Source organism: Chrysochloris asiatica, unplaced genomic scaffold, assembly GCF_000296735.1.
Source record: "Chrysochloris asiatica unplaced genomic scaffold, ChrAsi1.0 scaffold00043, whole genome shotgun sequence".
Lineage (NCBI taxonomy): Eukaryota > Metazoa > Chordata > Mammalia > Afrosoricida > Chrysochloridae > Chrysochloris > Chrysochloris asiatica.
In genome coordinates, this window is record NW_006408561.1 from 16,164,891 (window position 1) to 16,177,706 (window position 12,816).

Below are 12,816 nucleotides of genomic sequence, written 5' to 3' on the forward strand. Positions count from 1 at the left end.
CCTCACTTTCTTGAAAGATTTTAATTTTTATTCCATCAGTTCTTGGTGCTTTGTTCTTTGCCAATTCCTTCAATGTACTTTGGACTTCCTCCTTCAGTATTATTGGCTCAAGAAATGGTTGAACATTAGCCATTTCCTTTTGGTACCGTGACTCTTTGTATTCCTTCCATCTTCTCTTGATGCTTTCTGCATCATTCAATAATTTTCCCAGAGAATTCCTCAATAACAAAAGTCAAGGCTTTAATTTTTCTTCAGTTCCCCCAGCTTAAGAAATGCTGAGTGTGTTCTTCTTTTTTGGTTTTCTGACTCCAGATTTTTGCACATTTTGTTGTAATATTTGTCTTTACCTTCTTGAGCTGATCTTTGAAATTAGGATTCCATAAAGTGGTGGTATATGTGATAGTATCTGTATCACATTACTGTGAAAGTTAAAGAAATGATATTTGAAGAGTTCAGTCTGGTGTCTGGAACTTCATAAGCTTCTTTCTGTATTGAATGTTGTCTCCCAAAATATATGTTGAATTTGGAACTAGAATTTCCTTTTGTTATGTTAATAAGGTCTTGCCAGTCTAGGGTGTGACTTAAAAATAGTCACACTGAGCAACTGGAACAGACACTGAGGTGAACACTGTGGGAAGACACACAACATGTGAAAGATCATCTAAAAATCAAGGAACCCCATGGAACTCGGAATAAATACCTGTGTCTCAAACAAGGAAAGAATCCACAGGGCTCAGTCTCTGATTTGGAGTTCAGACTCCAGAACTGTGAGAAAAATAATTTCAAACCACCCATTTTTTGGTATTTCTGTTATGACCAAAAACGAAAATTTAATGTCAATTCCAACTTGTGGAGCTCATATATGTTACAGAGTAGAAATGAATCCCATAGGGTTTTCTTGACTTTAATCATCTTTCATGGTGCCACCGAGTGGGTTCAACCTGTCAACCTTTTGAGTAATAGCCAAGTGCAAGTTATGTGTGCCACCCAAGGACACTCCATTGAGGCAGCACTAAGTACTTCCAAAAAACTAGGATTATCACCAAGGACCGGCATTATCTGCATGAAACTTACCTATACCTTTCTTCTGATCATAGAACAGTTAGTGTCTGGGCCAGACTTTTGGTAACCTATCCTGTAGCATCTCTTGTATTTATGTCTACATATCACATAATAGATTCAAGAATAGTGACCATTTACGCATAATTGGCTCTGCCCCAGACAACTGTGTTAGGTAATTGTATATATTCCTCATAGCAGCAATGTGAAGTTGGTGTATCCTTGCTGAGGGCTAAGGTCAGATCATATTTATTATATTCCATTGGCACCAAACACAGCACCTTGAACAGACACTCATTATATATATTTTGATTGACTGAAATGTAGCAGTGTGTCCCCTCCTTTTCTTTCTAATATATGTAGCTGTTTGATTTATAAGAAATTTCTGTCCCTAGCTGTGGTCAGCTATTGAATTTATGTGTGACAAGAAAACTATAGAGTTTGGCAACTCTGCAGTGATAGGTGACGTGTGATTCTTTTGGGGGGTGAAAATAGACATTTTCTATTCAGACTTTGAATACCTGAGTCCTATGGTTAGCTAGGTATATGGCTTATAGAACTGCAGGACTGAGCAGACAGACTCAAAGGTAGGAGACTTTAACCTTATAATTATCCCATTGTGTGTTTCCAGATACCATCTTGCCCATTGCTAATATTTTTCTTTAGCCACTGCTCAAATGTGTGGGACAAATACAGTCAGGTGTTCATTCTTCTTTAAAAAAAGTCTGGAACAAAGGAGGAACGTCTGAGCTGGGAGGAGTGGATGCTACAAAAGCAGGATGTGGTAATCTCCTATAAGTCACATCTGTTTGTATCACTCAGGCACCTCATGGGTTGGCACACACTCAGACACTTATGAAAGCACACCCTTCTCAAAAGAAGTTGAAAGGCAGGAATTGAAAATAGTTCTGGAAGCTTCTCAGGACCAGAGGTTGTAGGTTGAAAGCTGGCAGACATCACAGATAACCATCCTTCTAAGTATTGCTCTCAACCCTCGCCCCCAGCAGTCTGGCTCAAGTGATTCCTCCTCAAATAATTGCTCTTGGCCTCCTTCAGTTACCTTCAGGTTCCCAGAGGATGTTTTGCTCCACTTTCCCTATGAATTCACTTGAGTCTGGCCAGTGACAGAGGTGGAGAAGTAGTATGGTAGGCCATAAACAGCTCAAACTGCACTGTTGGGTGAAAGCTCCTTGTAAATCCTTTCAGAGAGTACCTACCAAGTCCTTCAGAAGGAAAAGGCAACGAGTGATAGAGTACAATTATTGCAATAGAGAAAAATGTATGACCGGTCAGGATTCTGTTACATGCAGGGTAAAGGAATGCCACAGTTAACCTTTAACCTCAGTGAGGAGTAACTCTGAACCAGACTTATTAATTAGGACTTCTGAGGGACATGGGGTTAAGGGGGACTTTTTTCCGTTACTTAGAGCTCCATTCTAATCTATTCCTGTCCATAGGGGCAACTCCTATACCTTTTCCTTCCCCCACCCCCAACCTACCAATTTGAAATACATACTTACAAGGTCCCTGTTGAACCAAAGAACATTTTCAATTCAAAAAGAGAAGACAAAAAAAAAAAAGTTTTAAAAATGAATCAGTAGGTGGAGCTCTTTCTTTTTATTTATTTTTTCAATCTAAGCTCCCATTTTTTAGTACAGGACACAATTTTTTATTGCAAAGAAAAGGGGGACCATTTAAAAAATGAAAACACATCTAGGCTGCGCTTTCCTAATTGAAAAGAGTATATTGTGAAATCATTACTGTCACAGGACATTTGTGTTGCACACGAATGCTTAAGCAAAGAAAATATATAAACCTAAATTGACTTTAGCAATTTGAAAGTGATAGTAGACATCTGCGTTCAATAACTTTTTGCTGGTAACTGGTGTTTAATATTTCATGTCAAATCAAGAAGAGTGATCGAAGGTTTTTGAACACGATCACTGGCACTTTTGCTGCACAGCCTGCCCTTTGTCATACTCACCATAAAGAAACCTGCTGTAGTAGGGCTGAAACTGCACCAGAGTGACTCCTTTTATGGACCTTATATAAACTTCCAGAGCACACTGTCTCTATTTTCCTTTAGAAAGATGTCTATAAGAAAAACAGGTTAAAGGACTTCCAAAGCATATTATTTATTTAAGGGGAAAAGGGGTGTGTGTGGGGACCTCTTGGAGAAATTACAGCAGAATAAATCATCTAGAACAAATCTTACCTTTATTTTTTCGTCAATCCTGATTTCTTCCTAGTTGGTGTTCGGTGATGTTTAGGAGCTAGGTTGCCAATAGAAACATACCTTCCTAAGGCTTACAATGAAGTATGTATAGATAGAATTTTAGTGTTTGTGTAGTTGGGACAGGCTGGAAGGAGAGTGGAAAGTGGGGAAGAAAAGCCTTTTAAATAACTTTATAATTTCATTTTTTCCATATAGTCTTTACAAATGCCATCTTGATTCTAAACACACAATTCTTCCTTAGCAACCAATGTGGTAGAAGGAAGGACTGAGAGATCTCATTATTCTTTCCACAGACCACAGGATTAGCACTTCGTTTTGAAAATGGTTATATTGACCTGCGAGTTAGGTTAGGTCATGCCGACCTCAACATTATCTTTCATTCAATTCTCAGGCACAGAGTCTGGACTATCAGAATTGCTTTGAAAAGGATCCTAGTGGGGAATTGGAGGATAAGCACTGGGCTGTTAACTTTAAGGTAGCCAGTTCAAACTCACCAACAGTTCATTGGAAACTCTATACAGGATGGCTGTGAGTCAGGAACTGACTAGGTGGTACTTAACAACAACAACAGCAAAGTAAATTAATTAGGGTTACAGAAAGGGGTGCTAGTGGTACTGTAGATAAGCACCAGACTGCTAACCACAAGGTCAGCAGTTCAAGAGAAAGATGAGACTTTCTGCTCCCAAAAGATTTCTAACTTCAGAAACACTCTACAGGGTTGCAATGGGTCAGAATTAAGTTGATGGCACCTAACAATAACAGAGAGTTAGAGATGACCTACAATTGTAGACATAGTTTATGTTTGTGTTGATTTTAAGAGGGGCTGTCTATCTGAGCAGGAGAGTGATCCCTTCCATCCTTTAATAATAATATGATCCTAGAATGACAGTTCGAAACTACCAGCTGCTCCGCGGGAGAAAGATGAGGCTTTCTACTCCCGTAAAGATTTACACCCTCAGAAACCCTGTACAGGGTCGCTATGAGTCGGTTCCGACTCCACGGCACTTAACAACAACAACAACAACAAGAATGACTAGATCTTTATACAAGTAAACATGCTGTCTTCATTCTAATATAACTGATTCTGGTGGAAAAACAGCAAGATACTGAGGGAATCCAGAAAATTTGAGGAAATTGCTTGTGTGCTTAAATTCATCTAATTTAGGATTGAAAGAGGTAAACAAGCTGTTTTTATTTGATAATTTTTAAATAAAATCACAACTACAGAGAAATAGAAACAAAAAAGAAAAACAGAGTTGATAAAGAAGTAGGAAAATGTTCAGTAATATGGCAAACTCTACTGGTATTCCAAGAGTCCTGGTGTGGCGCTGCAGGTAAATACACTAGACTACTAAGTAGATTTGTACTACCAGGTCAGCAGTTCAAGCTCACCAGATGCTCCTTGGAAACCCTATGCGGGGTAATTATGAGTCAGAACCAACTCGACAGCACTGAACAACAACTGGCAATCCAAGTCATTTTGCACATTGACTTCAAAGTGACATTGGCCAATTATATAATATTTTTCATTATGCTTTGTGTCTTGCAAAATTGCAGTCATTTTCTCGTATGCTTTTCATGATTTTCTTGCGGTAAGTAGTGCAAGTTCTCTGAGAGAAAGGTAGAGGTGTTTTAAAAATGAAATGTACCCAATATTATACTGAACTTTTGTGCATCCATTTGCCCCAAACTCAAGCAGTAAGGACAGGGATGAAGTCAGAGGCCTCAACACCACAGCCTAATAGCCTATTTCTTGTTCTTTTAAGGCAGGAAGCAAATACTGTCCAGTCCTGGGTATTCATCGTACGGTGTGCAGGAAGACCAGCCGATATCCCTGGCAGATGTTAAAATGATAGAAAAATGCAGATAACATACATGGGTAAGTGTAAGCTTCTCTTTCTACAGCTGCCAGTATGATCTGCCTTGGGGCTTAGTCTGTTTCCCATATATTCCATAAGTAAAATCCCAGCCATTGTGGCTAGTTAAAAGGGTGAAAGAAAAAATATGTCATCACCCAAATGTTTCCCATTTGGGAATGTTTATTAGTCATCAGTCTTATATATCACCATTCAATGGAAAGAGCCACATTTACAGGAACTGTCAGCCCCTTCATTTTCTCCAGGTTAAAACTAAGTCTGTACAATTTAAATGACTCTATAAGCATCCATTTGCGAGAGCCATTGCAGCTTCTTGCCAAGTTATTGTGGCATTGAAGTCAGGGATATAAACAGAACTTTATGGTACAGCAAAAGAAAATGATCTTTCCAGTGGTATATCAAAATGCCCATGTTCCCAATCATTAAGGAGGACCCAGAGCTTCAGTCACAGATTGACATCAGAAACTGCTTCTCATTATCTTAGAAGGCTGCTTTAGCTACCTAATTACAAATCAGCATCGTCTGTTGCACGTAAAAGAGCTCTGCTGAATTTTGGTTATCATCACCTATTTTATTAACAACCCCATGTATTCTTTTCTGATTCAGACATTAACTATCTTTTAAATCAAAACGAAACGTGTACTTGGCAGCTTCTGACTCATGCACTTGGTTTCCTATAAATCCTAAAAATGACACTGTGTGCACTTTGCCTCTAGCACACCTCTTCAAAAACCAGAGTTATGTAAGAAGGGACACAAGAATCAGGGAGCCCTCTCCTGCAAAGCCTCCCCATGTTCGGAGAAGCAGAGCCATGTTTGAAAGTGACAGAAATAAAGCTACTTAATCACATAGAATTGAGTCTATGGGTGAGTTGCCGTAGTCAAAAAAAATGTTTTTTAACCAAGCTGAGTTTTACTTCCCAGCAGTCTTAAGCAATAATTTCCTGGAGCATAACATCCCTCCCATTTGTTCATACCTTCTGGATAATCCATGATTTTCACTTTATAAGGACCATGTTTCGTACCTGCTTTGTCCTACTCGACTTCAAATAATTACACAAGATTGGTTTCCCTTCATAAACAAAAAGTCTGTCACCCAATGGAAAACAAGGTTATTTTCTCTCACTCCTGGTCTTCACTCCCACCAACACAAGATAAATGGACCCCATATGTAAATCACTGTTAAGTGTTGTCGAGTTGGTTCCGATTCATAGCAACTCAATGTACAACAGAATGAAATACCACCAGTCCTGTGCCATATCACAATTGCTGCTACTCTTGAGCCCATTGCTGCTGCCATTGTGCCAATTCATCTTATTGGGGTGCTCCTTTATTGCTGAACCTCAACGTTACCAAGCATGATGTCCTTCTCCAGGAGCTGGTCCCTCCTGATAATATGTTGGAAGTATTAGAGAGAAAGTCTGGCCTTCTTGGCTTCTAAGGTTCATTTTGGCTGTACTTCTTCCAACACAGTTTGTTTGTTCTTATGTAAGTCCATGATACCTTTAAGATTCTTCTCCAACACTGTAACTCAAATGCATCAATACTTCTATGGTCTTCCGTATTCATTGACCAACTTCCACATTCATATGAAACTATTGAAAATACCATGGCTTAGGTCAGGAGCATTTACTTTAATCTTCAAACTGGCATCTTTGTTCTTGAATTTTTTAAAGAGGTCTTGTGCAGCAGTTTTGAACAATGTAATACATCTTTTGATTTCTTGATTGCTGCTTCCATAAGTATTGATGGTGGATCCACAAAAAATTAAGTCATGACAACTTCAAACTTTTCTGAATTTATATGGATGCAGTTTATTTGCTCTGTGGTGAGAAGTTTTGTCTTCATTACATTGAGGTGCAACCCATACTTAAGGCTGTGGTCTTTGATCTTCATCAGTAAGTATTTTAAGTACTCTTCTCTTTCAGCAAGCAGGGTTTTGTCATCTGCATGTTGCAGGTTATTAATGAGCCTCCCTCCACTCCTGATGCTATATTCTTCCTCATATAATCCAGCTTCTCAGAATATTTGCTCAGCACACAGATGGAATAAGTATGGTGAAAGAATGCAACCCTAGTGCACACCTTTCCTGATATTAAAGCATTCAGTGTCCCCTTGTTCTGTTCAGATAACTGTCTCTTGGTCTATGAGGCATAATTAATTGTTCTGGAATGCTCATTTTCTGAAATGTTGTCCATAGATTGTCATGATTCATACAATCAAAAGCCTTTGCATAGTCAATGAATGATAAGTAGACATCTTTCTGGTATTCTCTACTTTCAGCCAAGATTCATCTGATATCAGCAATGATATCCCTCATTCCTCATCTTGTCTGAATCTGGCTTGAACCTCTGGCAGTTCCATGTCAATGTACTGTTGCAGCCATTTTTAAATTATCTTTATAAAAATTTTACTTGCATAGGATTTTGTCCAATGATTTCCACATTCAGCTAGGTCACTTCTCTTTGGAATGGGCACAAATATGGATCTCTTCCAATCAGTGGACCAGGTAGCTGATTTGCAAATTTGTTAGCATAGATGAGTGAGTGCCTTCAGTGCTGCATCAGTTTGTTGAAAAATCTCAGTTTGTAGATTCTGAACCTTGTTCACTGAACCTTGTTCTTTGCCAATGCCTTAGTGTACCTTGGGCTTCTTTCTTCAGTACCATCGGTCCTTGCTCATACACTATCTCTTGAAATGGTTGAACATCAACCATTTATTTTTGATACAGTGACTGTGTATTCTTTCTATCTTCTTTTGATGCTTTCTGCATCAGTCAATATTTTTCCCAAAGAATCACTTAGTATTGCAAGTCGAGGCTTGAATTTTTTCTTCAGTTCTTTCAGCTTGAGTTATGCTGAGTGTGCACTTCCCTATTGATTTTCTAACTACAGATTTTGCACATTTCATTATAATATATGACTTTGTCTTTTAGAGCTGCCTTTTTAAATGTATATAGTCCATTGAAATTTTCAAATTTCCTTTACATTTGATCCATTTGACAAATCCTTGAGCTATATAAGAACGGTATTACTGAGACTTTTTTTTTAAACTAACTTTGCTAAAGTGTATTAAAAATAAAATGGATAAGTATTGGATAGCTAACTGCAAGGCTGGTGGTTCAAACCCACCAGCTACTCCCGGAAACCCTATGAGTCAGAACTGACTGAATGGCACTTAACAATACCACCTATGTAACAATCACTGCAAATATATACACCCCTGTACCCACCATTATAATTATTTTTAGTGTCCCAAAGTATTTCCTTGTGTCCTTCCCACTCATTCTCCAGTTCAACCCCAAACCTAGATAATCACTAACCTAATTTCTATTACCATGAATTTCATATAAAATCAATCATATGGTGGACACTTTTTTTTTTTTTTCTATCTTTTATTAAGCACGCTGTTTTCCAGATTCTTTCATATTGTTGTGTGGTATCAGGAATTAATTCTTTTTTATTGCTAAGGAATATTCAACACTGGTGGATGGCTCCTTGGAAACACTACACAGGGTAGTTATGAGTAGGAATCTACTCGACAGCACTTAACAACAACATTCAATACAATCACCTCTTCTACCACAATCACCTTTACAATGCGTTGCTTACAGGTGTATTTTTGTATTTCTCTTAGGTAAATTCTGAGGGCAAAAATCCTGGATCATATGGTTTGTGGATATATAACTTTATAAGAAATGTACAAATGTTTTCCAAAGGGTTTTATAATCTTACACTCATACCAGAAATGTTCCAGTTTCTCCACATCTACTCCTTTGCTTTTATTTTAGTTATTTGAATGGGTGTTTGTCTCACTGTGATTTAAATTAGCATTTATATAAAAACTAATGAGATTAACCATTTTTTTCATGAATTTATTGCCACTTGTACATCTTCTTTGGTAAATACTTGTTTAAATCTTTTATCCGTTTAAATTGAATTTATTTCTTATTGAACTATGAGATAAGTATTCTATTGGTTCTTCTCAGATATATGTATAGTAAACATGTGAATATTTTTCTGCCAGACCATGGCTTATCTTTTCATTTGCTTAATGGTAATCAATATATCAACATTTTATTTTATACTTCTTATTATATATTTATAAGGAGCTCTGGTAGCGTTGTGGTTACAAATCGGGCTGAGAACCGCAAGGTCAGCAGTTTGAAACTTCCAGCTACTCCGTGGGAGAAACATGAGGCTTTCTGCTCCCATAAAGATTTACAGCCTCAGAAACCCTGTTCAGGGTCGCTATGGGTCGGAACCGACTCGACGGCACTTAACAACAACATTATATATTTATATTTCTTTTGTGACCTATTTAAGAAATAGTTTCCTTTTCCAAGGTCACAAAGATCTTCTAGAAGGTTTTCTCATTTTAGCTGTTATATATAAATCCTTGATTCAGTTTTAGCAATTTTTGTGTCATTTATTTTGCCAAATGCAGATATCCATTTATTCTTGTATTATTTGTTAAAAAAGAGCAAGTTTTCTCCACTGAATTACATTGATATCTTTGTCAAAACTCAATTGGCCTTATAAGCAAAAATCTATTTCTAGAAGCTCTATTGAAGGTATTGTCTAGTACCAATATCACACTGACTTTATCTCTATAGCTTTATAATAAGTAAGGCTTAAAGTAAAGCAATCTAAGTCTTCTAACACTGTTCTTTTTCAGCATTGAGTAATTATCATCTTAATTAATAATAGTAATTCTTCCCATCCATGAGCATGGAATATCTTTTCAAACTCAGAACCTTCAAACTTCTACAATGTTCAAAAGATACATGTTCAAAAGATACATAGCAAGCATTTACCAAGATGAAATTAAATGAGCTCCCCCCATAATTATATTGCTAAGACTGTTTTAAAATTCAGACCAGATACCTGACACAACAATGCTCTTCAAAAGCATTCAACAACTAGTAGTCTCAGTCTCAAAGCATTATAGCTATGAGTGGCAGGCCACAAATCCAAATGTTAAAAAAGTTGACTAACTAATTTAATCTTATATTTGTTGTTGTTGTTGTTGTTAAGTGCCATCGAGTCGGGTCCGACCCATAGCGACCCTGTACAGGGTTTCCTAGGGTGTAAATCTTATATTATACCAAGTAAAATGATAACTTAAGATCAGAATTTTGAAAAGTGTTTCCATATCTACCTAGAGTTATGCCAAGGTTGCTAAGGTGTCAGTTGGGAAATTTAGCCATAGATATAGTAATATACAGAGTCCTAGTGTGGTGCTGTGGGCTAATGTGTCAGATTGTGAAGTTGTGTGAACTGCAAGTTTGGTGGTTCAAGCTCACCAGCTGCTCCTTGGAAACACTATACAGGTTTGCTATGGGTCAGAATCTACTCAACAGCACTTCACAACAGCACAACAATAGTAATATACAGAGGTTGTAACTAAGAAATCTATATCCCCACATACAGGGCTTCAACAGATCTTGTGGAACCCAGCACCCTCTACTTCTCTGTGTTTAAATTTAGAGTGTTCTAATTCACCTGTAAATGTGTCTATTGAGTAATGTAACCAACAGCCTTGATGTCTACTTAAATGGGGATGAGCAAAAGAAGATTAATACATATGGAAAATATAAATTAATGTGTCAATAAATGTAACCAGCCTCAGAAATATGAATAGTTTGAAAACTAAGTATTCAGTTGCAACCATTCATTTGTGCATAAAAACATTCATTCATTCACTTGACATATAAAATATCTATTATATTTGCATGACTTAACTAGATGGCAAAAACCCTATTGCCATTAAGTCAATTCCAATTGTTGCTGCTAAGTGTTGTACAGGGTTTCCAAGGAGCAGCTGGTAGTTGGAACTGCCAAACTTGTGATTCAAACCGACCATTTGGTCTAGTGCTTATCCTCTGTGGCCATACTAGGACTCCATTTAAGAAGTTGGCAGGTTAAAATTCAGAGTCAGAAATGTTCAGAGTACAGTTCTTCCATTCAGGATTACCTCTTCTCTGCCATGTCCACAAGCAGTCCTCTCTCTGGCCCTTGGCCTGGCCTCGGCCTTGATCCAGCAATATACAGAGTACTTTTAGGGTTGTGATAAATGCTCACAGGGCTCACCACTCTACCATAACTCTCAGCCCAAAGTCACTCGTCTACACCACCATGAGTGAGTAAACTTAGCTCCCTAATTAAGTACCTGGAGGTACCCCACTCTAAAAATGAGCCTCCTGCAAAAAAGCATTCAACTTCACTTCTCCATGGCCAGGAAATTAATTGTTTTGTCTTGTGTCTTTGTTCTGGGTTCTGCTGCTGCTCTTCTGATGTTCCAACTCTGTCTCCTGGATCAAGGAGTGTCAGTGCTCAGGGATTTCAGGGTACAAAGGACAAGCTTCTCTCCTGGCTCTTCTTTCTTGATAACATTGAGATGTTGTTGTTGTTGTTGTTATGTGCCGTGGAGTCGGTTCTGACTCATAGCGACCCTGTACAGGGTTTCCGAGGCTGTAAATCTTAACGGGAGTAGAAAGCCTCATCTTTCTCTCGCGGAGCAGCTGGTAGTTTCGAACTGCTGACCTTGCGGTTCGCAGCCTGATTCATAACCACTATGCTACCAGAGTAGTTGAAAGTAAGTCTTTAAGACAGAGTAGAACTGCCCCAGAGGACTTCCAGGCTATAAGCATTTTCGGAAACATTCTTTTCCATCTATTTCCCATAGAACAGTTAGTGGGTTCAAGTCACCAACAGTTTAGTTTGCAACCACTGCACACAGAGTTCCAACTTGGCAATTGGAATGCAAAGGTTGGAAACAAAGAGGAAGGATTGGTTGTTGGAAAATATGGCCTTGATGCTAGAAATGATGCTGGTGATCACATGATAGAATTTTACAAGATTTGTTCATTGTAAATACCTTTTTAAACAACACAAAACACGACTGTAAACATGGATATCACCAAACAAATCTGTGTTCGAAGAAGTAGAGCCAGAATGCTCCTTAGAAGCCAGGATGGCCAAAATTAATCTCTTATACGTCAGATATAGTATCATGTGGGACCAGGGCCTGGAGAAGGATAACAAGATAGGTAAAGTGGAGGGTCAGCGAAAAACAGGAAGATACTCAATGGAATGGGTTGACATAATGGCAGCAGCAATTGGTTCAAGCATAGCAACGATTATGATGTTGGTTATGGACCGGGCAGCATTTTGTTCTGTGTGCATAAGGTCGCTATGTTGTTGCTGTTGTTAAGTACCGTCAAGTCAATTCCAACCCATAGCAATCCTGTATAGGGTTTCCAAGGAGCAGCTTGTGAGCTTGAACTACCAACCTTGCAGTTCAAACAACTTTGCAGTCTGATACATTAGCCCACAATGCCATACCAGGTAACTATGAGTGGGTACCATACTACCAAACATTTTGAAAACCACACAAACAAAAGTGGACAAAAGAGATGATTAGGACATACTAAAAAGTAAAAACTTATGTGCATCAAGAGATTTCACCAGAAGAGTAAAAAGGGAACCCACAGAATGGGAAAAAATCTTTTGCAACATCACATCAGGCAAGGGACTAATTTTTAAAATATATAACAAACTACAACACCTCTACAAGAAAAAGACAAATAACCCAATTAAAAAATGGGCACAGGACATGAACAGACACTTCACCAAGGAGGAGA